At 42.6% G+C, this 13,523-nt stretch overlaps 1 protein-coding gene across 1 annotated transcript in view; it reads right to left on the bottom strand.

Moving 5' to 3' along the window:
* Positions 1-13,523, bottom strand: part of golph3a (golgi phosphoprotein 3a) — a 111,114-nt gene that overhangs the window by 38,161 nt on the left and 59,430 nt on the right. The gene's annotated exons all lie outside the window — the stretch shown is intronic.

Here is a 13,523-nt window from a genome sequence, read left to right as displayed (position 1 = left end):
AAAGGAGTATTGTTATTTATACTAAGACTTCCAGAAGGCATTTGAAAAGTTGTTGCACCTAGCCTTACTAGGGGAAAAACACAATGTGTAGGAAGTAATATACAAACCTCATTTCCAGAAAAGTTGGGATCTTTTCCAAAATGCAATAAAAACAAAAATCTGTGATATGTTAATTCACGTGAACCTTTATTTAACTGACAAAAGCACAAAGAAAAGATTTTCAATAGTTTTACTGACCAACTTAATTGTATTTTGTAAATATACACAAATTTAGAATTTGATGGCTGCAACACACTCAACAAAAGTTGGGACAGAGTTAAAACAAGATTGAAAAGTGCACAGAATATACAAGTAACACTGGTTTGGAAGACTCCACATTAGGCAGGCTAATTGGTAGCAGGTGAGGTATCACGACTGGGTATAAAAGTAACGTCCATCAAAGGCTCAGTCTTTGCAAGCAAGGATGGGTCGTGGCTCACCCCTTTGTGCCAAAATTCGTGAGAGAATTGTTAGTCAGTTCAAAAGCAACATTTTTCAACGCAAGATTGCAGAGAATTTAGGTCTTTCAACATCTACAGTACATAATATTGTGAAAAGATTCAGAGAATTCAGAGACATCTCAGTGCATAAAGGGCAAGGTCAGAAACCACTGTTGAATGCGCGTGATCTTCGAGCCCTCAGGCGGCACTGCCTAAGAAACCGTCATGCTACTGTGACAATTATAGCCACCTGGGCTTGGGAATACTTTGGAAAACCTTTGTCATACAACACAGTCCGTCGCTGCATCCAGAAATGCAACTTGAAACTGTATTACGCAAGGAGGAAGCCATACATCAACTCTATGCAGAAACACCGGCAAGTTCTCTGGGCCCGAGCTCATCTCAGTTGGACCGAAAGACTGTGGAACCGTGTGCTGTGGTCAGATGAGTCCACATTTCGGCTAGTTTTGGGAAAAAAACGGGCGTTGAGTTCTCCGTGCCAAAGATGAAAACGACCATCCGGATTGTTATCAGTGAAAGGTGCAAAAGCCAGCATCTTTGATGGTATGGGGGTGCATCAGTGCCCACAGCATGGGTGAGTTGCATGTATGTGAAGGTACCATCGACTCTGAGGCATATATTAGGATTTTAGAGAGACATATGTTGCCATCAAGGCGACGACTCTTCCCGGGACGTCCATGCTTATTTCAGCAGGACAATGCCAGACCACATTTTGCATGGGCTACAACAGCATGGCTTTATAGACACAGAGTGATTGTGTTGACTGGCCTACTGCCAGTCCAGATCTATCTCCTATTGAACATGTATGGCGCATCATGAAGAGGAGAATCAGACAACGGAGACCACGGACTGTTGAGCAGCTGAAGTCTTATATCAAGCAAGAATGGACAAAATTTCCAACTGCAAATCTACTACTTTCAGTTCCAAAACGATTAAGAAGTGTTATTAAAAGGAAAGGTGATGTAACACAATGGTAAACATGCCTCTGTCCCAACTTTTGTTGAGTGTGTTGCAGCCATCAAATTCTAAATTTGTGTACGTTTACAAAATACAATTAAGTTGGTCAGTAAAACTATTGAAAATCTTTTCTTTGTACTTTTGTCAGTTAAATAAAGGTTCACGTGAATTAACATACCACAGATTTTTGTTTTTATTGCATTTTGGAAAAAATCCCAACTTTTCTGGAAATGGGGTTTGTAATGACAGGGATAGAATTTGGCTGGCTAAGAGGAAGGAGTAGGCATGAACAACTCTTTTTCTGATTGTTAAGATGCAATTAATTTTGTGCCACAAATTCATCCTGGGACCTCATCTTTTTACAATTTATGTAATTGACTTGAGCAGAGGCATTAAGGTAGGTAGGAAATCAAGTTGTGAAGAGCATACAGATACATTAAATAGATTAAAAGAGCAAAAAAATGCATCAAGGAAAGTAAAAATCATATTATCTAGATCAAGGGTCCCCAAACTTTTTCTGCATCGCGGACCGGCTGACCGGGGGCGGGGGGGGGGGGGTGTTAATCACAACCAGAATATAGGTGATAAGTAAACTATAAGTCACTTATAAGTGGTTAATACACTCAATTTCGTTTCTAAAAGGGTTTATCTAACAAATTTAATATTAAACACACAGCACATATTTTCCTCACGTGACTATAGTGATAAGTCAATTACATTATAACATTTCAAATAACGTTTGGATATTAAACACACAGTGCATATTTTCCTAGTATGAACATATAAAATCATTGCAACACACCAAAATCGCTGAATCAGTGGGAGCCCTGGGCTTGTTTCCCTGCAACAAGACGGTCCCATCGAGAGGTGATGGGAGACAGCGATAGTTGAAGGGAGTTCCTTATGTCCAGTTTATTTCGTAATTTAGTTTTCGTTGCACTCATTACAGAAAACCCCGCTTCGCAGAGATATGATGTTGGAAATGGAAGCAATGTTTTCAGTGCTTTCGTGGCTATCTCAGGATATTCAGCCTTGACTTTGATCCAGAATGCCAGCAGAGATGTTATGTCAAACATACTTTTCAGCCCACTGTCATTTGCAAGCTCGAGGAGTTGATCTTCTTCCCGCGCTGACATGGATGTTTCACCGGGGACATTCACAAATGGATACGGACCCATTCCTTTGCACATCTTGGGTCATTTGCAGTTGGGAAGTAATGCTTGAATTCTGTCAACAGCGAAGATAGGTGATCGCGCACCAGCTGCGAGAAGGACGATGCAGCTTCAGTCTCTCCCAAAATCCCAGCTAACGTTGGGCACATGTCAAATAAGCCCCTGTCCACTCGCCGTCCCCACAGTTCCAGTCTGGCTTTGAAAGCAGACACTTTATCTGCCAACTTGAAGAGAGCTGTCATTCTCCCCTGAAGTGACAAATTGAGTTCATTGACCAGGTTGAAGATATCACACAGATAAGCTAGTTTTGCTATCTACTGTTCGTAACTGAAGTGTGCTGCCAGTGGTGACTTTTTTCCTGAAAGAAAAGCGTTTGTGCTCTGGATCCATTTCCTCGCAAAGCTGCTCAAACAGACGTGAGTTAAGGTCTTTTGCTTTGATGTGATTGATAACAGCGTATTGAGTGATGTTGTTGAAGTTAAGATCAGGTGAAATTTTTCGGCTAGCCAGCATTTCCCTGTGTATGATACAGTGTGTAGACTGGCATTCAGGAGCAACCTCTTTGACTCGGGTAGTGAAACCAGACAGCCGTCCAGTCATAGCTGCAGCCCCGTTTGTGCATATTCCAACACAGAATGACCAGTCCAGTTTGCATGACATGTAGTCATTCAAAGACTTGAAAAGTTCTGCCCTAGTTGTGTTAGTTGGCAGCGGCAGTGCACACAACATATCCTCGTGCACATCGTCTTCAAATATATATCGCACATAAACCAGCAGTATTGCCTTGTTGTCGAAATCGGTAGACTCGTCGACCTGGATAGCATACCATGGTGACTTGTTAAGCCGTTCCAACAGCTGTGCTTCGATGTCCTCCGCTATGTCATCGATTCTCCTTAAAACTGTGGTTGCTGAAAGAGAAACCTGTGCCATCTTGTTCGCTGCAGCTTCTCCCAACAGTTCATGGCACATATCCTTGGCAGCAGGCAGAATCAATTCTTCACCAACAGTGAAAGGCTTCTTAGCCTTAGCAATATGGCTAGCCACTAAGTATGACGCTGTCAGAGCAGCAGCATTTGTGGAGGTGGTGGCTCTCAGCACTTGCTTCTGTCCCCCTTATTCACGTTTTTTCCGCTCAAAAAACTCAACGGGTTTGTCTTTAAGTGCAGGGTGCTTGGACTCAAGGTGCCGAAGCAGTTTTGAGGGCTTCATTGCCTCATTAGACAGCTTGTCCCTACATATCACACACAGGGGGCTTGGAGTGTGCGAGTCTCCGGTCGTAATAAAACCATATTTTATGTATGACTTATTTTCTGTAGAAGGGATCTTTCTTTTTTTTTGCAGCTCGGCCTCAGCTGTCTCTGCGTTATCATCATCATCATTAGGCCTTTTATGTCCCCTACCACCTCTTCCAAAGAAACTCTCAAGTGACGTTTGTTTTTTACTCAACGAGTAGTTGTAGGTTAATGACTGACTGATGACATTGCGTGGGTAATGACCTCGCGTACGTTCAGGTTCAACAGTGGGCGTGACAGGGAATGAGGAAAGGTGCAGCTGACTCATATCGTTTCATATCACCAAATCATATCGTTTCCTCACAGCCCGGTAGCACATGCATTGCGGCCCGGTGGTTGGGGACCACTGATCTAGATGGTAAGAGATTGTTAAGAGATGTAGAGAGGTCTGAGTATAGAGTACATGATTTGTAAACGGTCAACATACAGGTAGCCTGAGTAATTAAGAAAGCCAAAAGAATTTCAAAAACTCAGGTTACGTAACATACTATATATGGATGTTACAACTGAAAAGTCGTTTCTTATAACTTCCCATTGTTCCTAGCATTTTCTTTTTAAATTTCAGATTGCAGTATTTCAATATCCAGAATATCATTTATTGTCAAGGTAACTGAATAAAGCTAGGAAGGTTATACTTCAGTTTTATTTGGCACTGATGAGGCCACATAAAGAATACAGGGTGGTCTTATTTGTGTTAAGATTGCTACTGTGTTGAAGCCAGATCAGAGGATGAACTGAAAATAAAGGATTGTCTTATGAGAAAAGTGTGGACAGGCTAGGCTTGTATCCACTGGAATTATGAAGAGTGGGATATGCTTGATTGAAACACAAGATCCTAAGGGATTTTGATAGGATGGATTGACAGAGGATGTTTTCTTTTTTGAGGAATCTAGAAATAGGGTACAAAGCTCAAAAATAATGTGGTGTTCATTTAGGACAGAGATGAGGCAATGTTTTTTCTGCCTCTCAGAAGACCCCAAGTCTTTGTAGCTTTCTTTCTCTGGGGCAATGGGAGATTTGAATATTTTTAAAGCAAGGTAGACAGCTACTTGAGAATCAAAGAGATTACTCTAGAGAGGTGGGAGTGCGAAGACTGGGATTATCAATCAGATCAGCCCTGATGTTTTAAATGATGAAGTAGGATTAAGAGGGAGACACCTCCTTTGTTCCTTTATTTTAAATTTTCATGAACTAGCAGTCAATATTTATTGCAAACTTTAGAAAATCTGCAGACATTGGAAATCATGAATCCTTGGCAGTCAGTGTATTACCATTGCTGAGTTCATCACAGCCCTGCTGAAGGATCTCAGCCCGAAACGTCGACTGTGTACTCTTTTCCATAGATACTGCCTGGCCTGCTGAGTTACTCCAGCATTTTGTGTGTCTTGTTGTCAATATTTATTGGTCAATCCTGACTTGTGTATTGCAGATTATGATGGAAAATCCTTAGGGTGTCAGGAGACAAGTCACTCACTACAGAGCACCAGCCTGAGCTGCTCTCGTACCCATGGCACTTATCGGACTAATCTCTTTGGAGTTTCTAGTCACTGGTGACCGTAGGATATTTACAGTTGGGCAACTCAGCAATGGTAATGCACTGAATGCCAAGGATTTGTGATTAAACTCTCATTTTGGGGGGGGGGGGGGGGGATGGCTATTGCCTTGCATATTTTTGGTACAAATGTCCCTTGCCACTTTCCATCCTGATGCCTGAATGTTGTTTAGGCTTTGTTGCATGCTGTCTTGAACACTCCATTTGCTGAGGAGTTGCAAATGGAATTGAATGTTGTCCATTCAATGAACATCTTTATCTTTGACCTTATGTTGGAAAAAAGGTCAGGTTATGCCTAGCAGACTCCTCGAAGGAACTCCAGCAGTGATATTGTGAGAATGAGCTGATTGATCACCTTCAATCATAACCATGTCTATGTGTGAGATATGACTCCAAGCACCAGAGCAGTTTCCCTTTGATGTGAATCGACTTCAGTCTTTGCAGGGCTCCTTGACGCTGTACTCACTCAAATGCTGCCTAGATGCCACAGAAAGTCTCTTATCTCAACTCCAGAATTCAATTATTCCAATTTTGATTTTCAAAAACTTAAAAGAAAAAAAAACTAGATAGTAAAAATCCAAACAAAAACAAACAGAAATTGCTAGAAACACAGATGGTAAGGCAGCAGGTCTTAAATTGTGAACTGAAAGTTTATAATTTTAAAACCCATCAGGCCCTGGGGATTTATCAACCTTCAGTCCGATCAGTTTACCCAACACCATTTTGTGCCTGACGTGAATTTCCTTCAGTTCCTCTGTTACCCTAGGTCCTCTGGCCACTATTACAACTGGGAGATGGTTTGTGTCTTCCCTAGTGAAGACAGATCCAAAGTACCTGTTCAGCTCCAATGCCATTTCCTTGTTCCCCATAATAATTTCACCCATTTCTGTCTTCAAAGGCCGAACTTTGGTCTTGACTAATTTTTTCCTCCACATACCTAAAGAAGCTTTTACTATCCTCCTTTATATTTTTGGCTAGCTTACCTTTGTACCTCACCTTTTCCTCCCGTATTGCCTTTTTAGTTATCTCCTGTTGTTCCTTAAAAGTCTCCCAATCCTCTGGCTTCCCATTCATCCTTGATATGTTATTCTTCCTCTCTTTTATTTTTATACTGTCCTTGGCTGCCCTTGTCATCCACGGTCACCCCTTACTCCCCTTAGAACCTTTCTTCCTCTTTGGAATGAACTGATCCTGCACCTTCTGTATTATTCCCAGAAATACCTGCCATTGTTGTTCCACTGTCATCCCTGCTAGGGTATCTTTTCAGTCAACTTTTGCCAGCTCCTCCCTCATGTGTACATAGTCCCCTTTGTTCAACTGTAATACTGACACTTCCGATCTTCCCCTCTCCCTCTCAAATTGTAGGTTAAAACTTATCATAGGAGTCACTACCTCCTAATGGCTCCTTTACTTGAGTTCCCTTATCAAATCTGGCTCATTACACAACACTAAATCCAGAACTGCCTTCTCCCTTGTAGGCTCTAATACAAGCTGCTCTAGGAATCCATCTCTGAGGCATTTCACAAACTCCCTTTCTTGGGGTCCAGTACCAACTTGATTTTCCAGGTCTACCTGCATGTTAAAATCCCCCATAACAACCGTAGAATTAACTTTGCGACATGCCAATTTTAACTCTTGATTTAACCTGCACCCTATATCCAGGCTACTGTTTGGGGGCCTGTAGATAACTCCCATCAGGGTCTTTTTGCCCTTACAGTTTCTCAGTTCTATCTATACTTACTCTACATCTCCTGATTAACTATGTCTTCCCCCTCGCAAGAGACTGAATTTCATTCCTCACCAACAGAGCCACCCCACCCCCTCTGCCAGCCTGTCTGTCCTTTTGATAGGATGTATACCCTGAATATTCACTTCCCAGTCCTGGTCCTCTTGCAGCCATGTCTCTGTTATTCCCACAACATCATTCTTGCCAATTTCCAACTGAGCCTCAAGCTCATCCACTTTATTTTTTTATAGTCTGTGCATTCATATATAATACTTATAATCCTTTTAAAGTAATACTTTTACTCCCTTCACCTTTCACATCGATTCCAATTGCACTGCCCATATTCTCCGATCCCTTCCTGATCTTTCTGCCCCTTTAATTCTGTTGTCTTTCTTAACTTTTCTTATTCTCGCATTCCCTTTAGCTTCATTCTTATATTTCCAGTTCGTTCCCCCCCCCCCCCCGACTACTTAGTTTAAACACACCAGTGTAGCAGTGGCAAACCTACCTGCCAGAACGCTGGTCCCCCGTCTGTTAAGATGCAACCCGTCCCTTCTGTACAATTCATCCTTACCCCAATACAGATCCCAGTGGTCCAAGAATCTAAATCCCTGCTCCCCACAGCAGCTTCTCAGCCACACATTCAGATCCCCTATCTCCCTGTTCATGTCCTCTCTAGCACAAGGAACTGGAAGCAAACCCGAGATAACCACCCTGGAGGTCCTGCTTTTCAGCCTTCTTCCGAGTTCTCTGAAGTCACACTGCAAAATGTCTCTCATCTCCTTCCTGATGTCATTTGTGCTGCCATGCACCGTCACCTTCTCCCTTGACGATGCCCTGCAATCGGTCCGTAATGTCCTGGATCCTGGCACCAGGGAGGCAACACACCATCCTTAAATACCGCCTTTTGCCGCAGAAACCCCTATCTGTACCTCTCACTATGGAGTCCCCTACTACCACGGCTCTGCCTGATGCCTGTCTCCTTGGCTTTATTTCAGCGCCAATTTTTGACTCGCAGACCCGTCCGCCTCTCAGACTGGCACTGTCTTCTGTCCCGACAGCTTCCAAGAGTGTGAACCTGTTTCAAGAGGCACATCCCCCATGGTCTCCTGTACTCCAAGCATCCATCCCTTCCTCATCGTTGCCCCCCTTCTCTCTTCCGGTATCTTCGGTGTAACGATCTTGCTGCATGTCCTGTCCAGAAAAATCTCGTTTTCCTGGATGAACCTGAGGTCATCCAGTTGCTTGTCCAGTGCCTCAACACAGTCCTTCAGGAGCTGAACCTGGACACACTTTCCACATTTGTAGCAGCCAGAGGCACCATCAATGTCCCTGACCTCCCACGTCATGCAAGCAGCACACTGAATCAGTTGACCTGTCATTTCTTCACCACATGCGCCAGGCAGAGGTCCTTCTGCAGTTGTACAGGGCCTTGGTGAGACCACACCTGGAATACTGTGTACAGCTTTGATCTCCCAGTTTGAGGAAGGACATTCTAGCTATTGAGGGAGTGCAGTGTAGGTTCACAATGTTAATTCATGGGATGGAGGGATTGTCATATGTTGAAAGATTGGAGCGACTGGGCTTGTATACACTGGAATTCAGAAGGATGAGAGGGGATCTGATTGAAACATATAAGATTATTAAGGGACTGGACACGCTAGAGGCAGGAAACATGTTCCCGATGCTGGGAGAGTCCAGAACCAGAGGCCACAGTTTAAGAATAAGGGGTAGACAATTTAGAACGGAGTTGAAGAAAAACTTTTTCACCCAGAGGGTTGTGGTTCTGTGGAATGCTCTGCTCAGAAGGCAGTGGAAGCCAATTCTCTGGATTCTTTCAAAAAAGAGTTAGATAGAGCTCTTAAAGTTAGCAGAGAGAAGGGATATGGGGAGAAGGCAGGAAAAGGGTACTGATTGTGGATGATCAGCCATGATCATAGTGAATGGTGGTGCTGGCTCGAAGGGCTGAATGGCCTACTCCTGCACCTATTGTCTATTTGTGGAAGGAGAAACAGAGTTGACATTTCAAGCTGAAGACTCTTCAGTAGACTTTTATGCCAAACAAAAAACACATCTGAGAAACATTAACAGGGTTTCCATGACAATCATTCTGAGAAATGCAATAATTAAAAATTAGGAGCTGCTCTGACCTTCCAAATGTCTTCGCCCTGCTGCTTGGTATGTTGGACAAATTATTACATGGGGAACATTCACCATTCATTGCTGCAGCACTCCCCCCACCGACTTCACCATCACCCCTCAATCATAGGGCTCTCAGTTGAGCCAGAAAAACCCTCTAAGCCTGAGGCACCACTCAACTAATGTTTCTCCTCATTCAGTTGTGCTGAAAGTTATTCAGACAGCTAATAGGCAGTAACTATCTACTGATGTATAGGCTAGGGAACTCTACCTCCCAGCAGTGAAGTGATGGGCATGCTTCATTATTGTCAAAGAATTATAGGGTGGAATATGCCTGCGTGGCAACTGGTAATTGACTGCACCAAGGTGGCTACCTTCCTAGCAGTTACTATAACAATATGATCAGTTACAAAATCACTTTGTTCTTCACACAGACTTAGCACTTGAATTTATGTAATGATTCAAAGTTACCCAAGAAAGCCCATGTTAAATAATAAAAAGACAGACTGCAATTCCATTAAAGTATCCATTAATTGCCCATCAACATGTCGAGGAAGATTGAAACAGAGGTGTAAACACAAAATAATCTGCAGATGCTGGGGTCAAAGCAACACTCACAACACGCTGGAGGAACTCAGCAGAGAGAGGGTCTCACTGAATTCTCGAAGAGAAGATTTAAACTTCTTCAGGGTAGGCATACCTCGAAGAGACTTCGCAGCAGAGTAGCGAATCGTAAACACAAGATAATCTGCAGATGCTGGGGTCAAAGCAACACTCACAACACGCTGGAGGAACTCAGCAGGTCGGGCAGCAGTCCTGACGAAGGGTTCCGGCCGGAAATGTCAACTGATCTTTTCCACGGAATCTACTGAGTTCCTCCAGCGTGTTGTGAGTGTTGCCTTGAAACAGAGGTGAATGTGGAAGGCGAGTGAGTGTTCAGCGCTGAATACCTGCCTCCTGCTACTGCTAGATATGGTGTCTGTGTGTCACCACTTATTGGTCGCTACTGCCTGATAAGATGTCTGTGGGTGATGGCTTATTGCTCGATGCTACCAGTTAAGATGGCTGGGTGTGACGGACAATCTCCCTCACTGCTCTGTCTCTGCTTTCGAGTGGTTTCTCTCTCCTTGTGGTTGTCGGAGGATGTTACTGAGGTTTGATGATTTATGAATTGGACTGGACTCTTTGATTTTATGGCTTTTCTATTCTGTGTTTTCACTAGTTCTTTCTTAAGTCTGCAAATTTGGTGAGATCTTTAAGTTTTTTTTGTGTTAGGGAGGGAGTTGGATGTTCTTGCAGTTTGCCTGATCTGTTTTTCTGCATGGGCGGGCAGGGGGGTTTGACGCACTTGTTGTTGCTGTGCGATTTAAACTTGGCGCGATTGGTAAACATTTTTTTGTGTGGTGGATTGGGGTTTAATGTTCTCACAGTTCACCCAATTTGTTTTTCTGCGTGGCGGGGGTGGGGGGGTCGATGCTCTTGTTGCTGTTGCATGATGTAATTTGGGGCGATTTGTAAGTGCTTTTTGTGATGGCGGATGTTTTTTCTTTGAATGACTCCATGGTTTTCTTGGTTTCGTGGCTATCTGGAGAAGACATATTTCAGAATTGTATACTTTGATAATAAATGAACCTTTGAAAGGAACTGCTAACAAAAAATATGTATCAATAAAGCGTTTAAAGCAGTTAACCTAATATAGAAAAACTTGGAAATTTTAACCTGGTACTGCAGTATGACAGAAAATGAAAAAGAATGACCCTTTGTTCTTTCCAACTCTTGCAAAGGCGGCACAATACCAAAAAATGTTAGTTGGATGCAAATAGAAACATACTCATTTTCACATCACCATTCAGCAATTTTCATTCTACATTTCTGAAATACAAAGTTATTTTTATACCTACCAATGCAAATTTTTTGTTATAGAATATAATCTCGCACTCATGTGAGCCTACTCATATGGCCCACATGCGCTAATACCAGAAAAGAAACACAGAAAAAAAAACTGCATTTAAATAACCATCCTTCATGACATACAGATGCCTCAAATTACTTTATAAACAATTTCAATTGCATTCTCTGTTATAATGTGGGAAACACACACTCAATTTTCGTACAAGGTGCTATGAACAACACAGCACTTTTTCAAATCGTGCCACGGGCAGAGGGACTCTCATATGAAAGACAATCTGATAGAGTATCACAGAGGGAAGGGCCAGATACCTTGGAGCAGAACTTGAACCCACAATCATATATCACAGAACACAAGAGAATTACAACCAAGCCCAGGCCAATACTGGAGAGAAAGTGGATACATCTTTAAAAGTGATCCTGTACCAAGCACTTAAATAAATGAACATGGAGGTAAACAAGTAACTATTTAAGTACTAAAGTTTATGATTTTGCAACAGTTTGCTAGCCAGGCACTTTCCATCCTGTGAACAATATGGACCACTGACTTCATCTTCTTGTGCATGTGCAGATATTGAAAGCTGCAATCAGGTTTACACAGTGACAATGCTCAGCGTAAGCAGCTCCATCAGTTATTGATGCAAATTCTGGAAGAAAGTGTGAAACCATGGCCTAAAATAGAAAGCAGCTCACAATAGTCTCAATGGAGGCTCCCTTAGTCCACATATCCATTTCCAAGCTCCAAAAAACTAAACGAGAAGAATTTAATGACAGCTCTTCTACAGTTACCACTAAAACAAATACAAAGGTGTAATCACTTTACAATAGTCAATCAGATTCAACATAAGCTGATTTCAGCATTAGTAAATTTTAGCTTATGCCATTTTTCATGCATATCTCCATTACAACGGAAAAACAGCTGTTGATGTACTATCAATATAGAAAATGATGCAGACATTTTTAATTCTTGTCTTGTTAAAAAATAGATGACTCAACAAGTTTATTTCAAACTTTACAATAAATTCTGAAGAAGGTCGATGAATAGAGCTTCAGCACTGCGGATCTTGGCCTGGATGTAACTTTGTTTATCCAACAATGAACTTGCAGCATGCTGTTGTGCAAAGGAGCTTGGGAGTGCTTGTGCATGAATCGCAAAAAGTTGGCTTGCAGGTACAAAAGGTTATTAAGAAAGCAAACGGAGTGTTGGCCTTCATTGCTAGAGGGATTGAATTCAGGAGCAGGGAGGTCATGCTGCAACTATACAGGGTACTGGTGAGACCGCACCTGGAGTACTCTGTGCAGTTCTGGTCTCCATACTTGAAGGAGTATATACTGGCTTTGGAGGCAATGCAGAGGAGGTTCACCAGGTTGTGTCCACGGATGAAGGGGTTAACCTGAGGTGAGATTGAGTCGCCTGGGACTAGACTCTCTGGAGTTCAGAAGAATGAGAGCGCATCTTATAGAAACATACAAAATTTTGAAAGGGACAGATAAGTTAGAAGTAGGAAAGTTGTTTCCATTGGTCGGTGAGACCAGAACTAGGGAACATTGCCTCAAGATTCAGGGGAGAAGATTTAGGAAGGAGATGAGGAGAAACTGTTTTTCCCAGAGAGTGGTGAATCTGTGGAATTCTCTGCCCAGGGAAGCAGTTCAGGCTTCTTTACTAAATATGTTTAAGAAACAACATAGGTTTTTACATAGTAAGGGAATTAAGGGTTATGGGGAAAAGGAAGGTAGCTGGAGCTGAGTTTACAGACAGATCAGCCATGATCTTATTGAATGGCGGGGCAGGCTTGATGGGCCAGATGGACTGCTCCTGCTCCTATTTCTAATATTCTTATGTTCTTGTAATGTAGAAACAGCATTGGTTGAGTTCTTTGAGGTTCCCCCTACAGATACTTCCGATGCATCACTGTTGCCCAGTGGGTCAGCAGCTTACCATTAGGTTTTGCACCCTTGCCTTTGTGGGGTCTTTTCCTCAATGGACTACATCAGTATTGCTGTGCTTGAGACACCAGTATTTTATCATCCATGGCAATTTGAAAAGTAGCCCCAAGACACAAAGAGACCTGTATGTCCTTTGTCTGATTGTGAAATGTAATTGTAGAGGGCGGTATTCCGCAGTGGGTGGAAGGTTGGAGACAGAATCTTTCTTTTGGGGATAAGAAACGAAAATATTTATCAGTGCATCACTCTACATAACTTCTGCTGCCTCCAACAGTATCCTATCACCAAGCACATCTTCCCCTCCCCTCCCTTCTCCTTTCCACTTTCTGT

Source organism: Mobula birostris, chromosome 3 (assembly GCF_030028105.1).
Source record: "Mobula birostris isolate sMobBir1 chromosome 3, sMobBir1.hap1, whole genome shotgun sequence".
Lineage (NCBI taxonomy): Eukaryota > Metazoa > Chordata > Chondrichthyes > Myliobatiformes > Myliobatidae > Mobula > Mobula birostris.
Note: the sequence above shows the minus strand (reverse complement) of the source record. Positions and strands in the feature narration are given on the sequence as shown.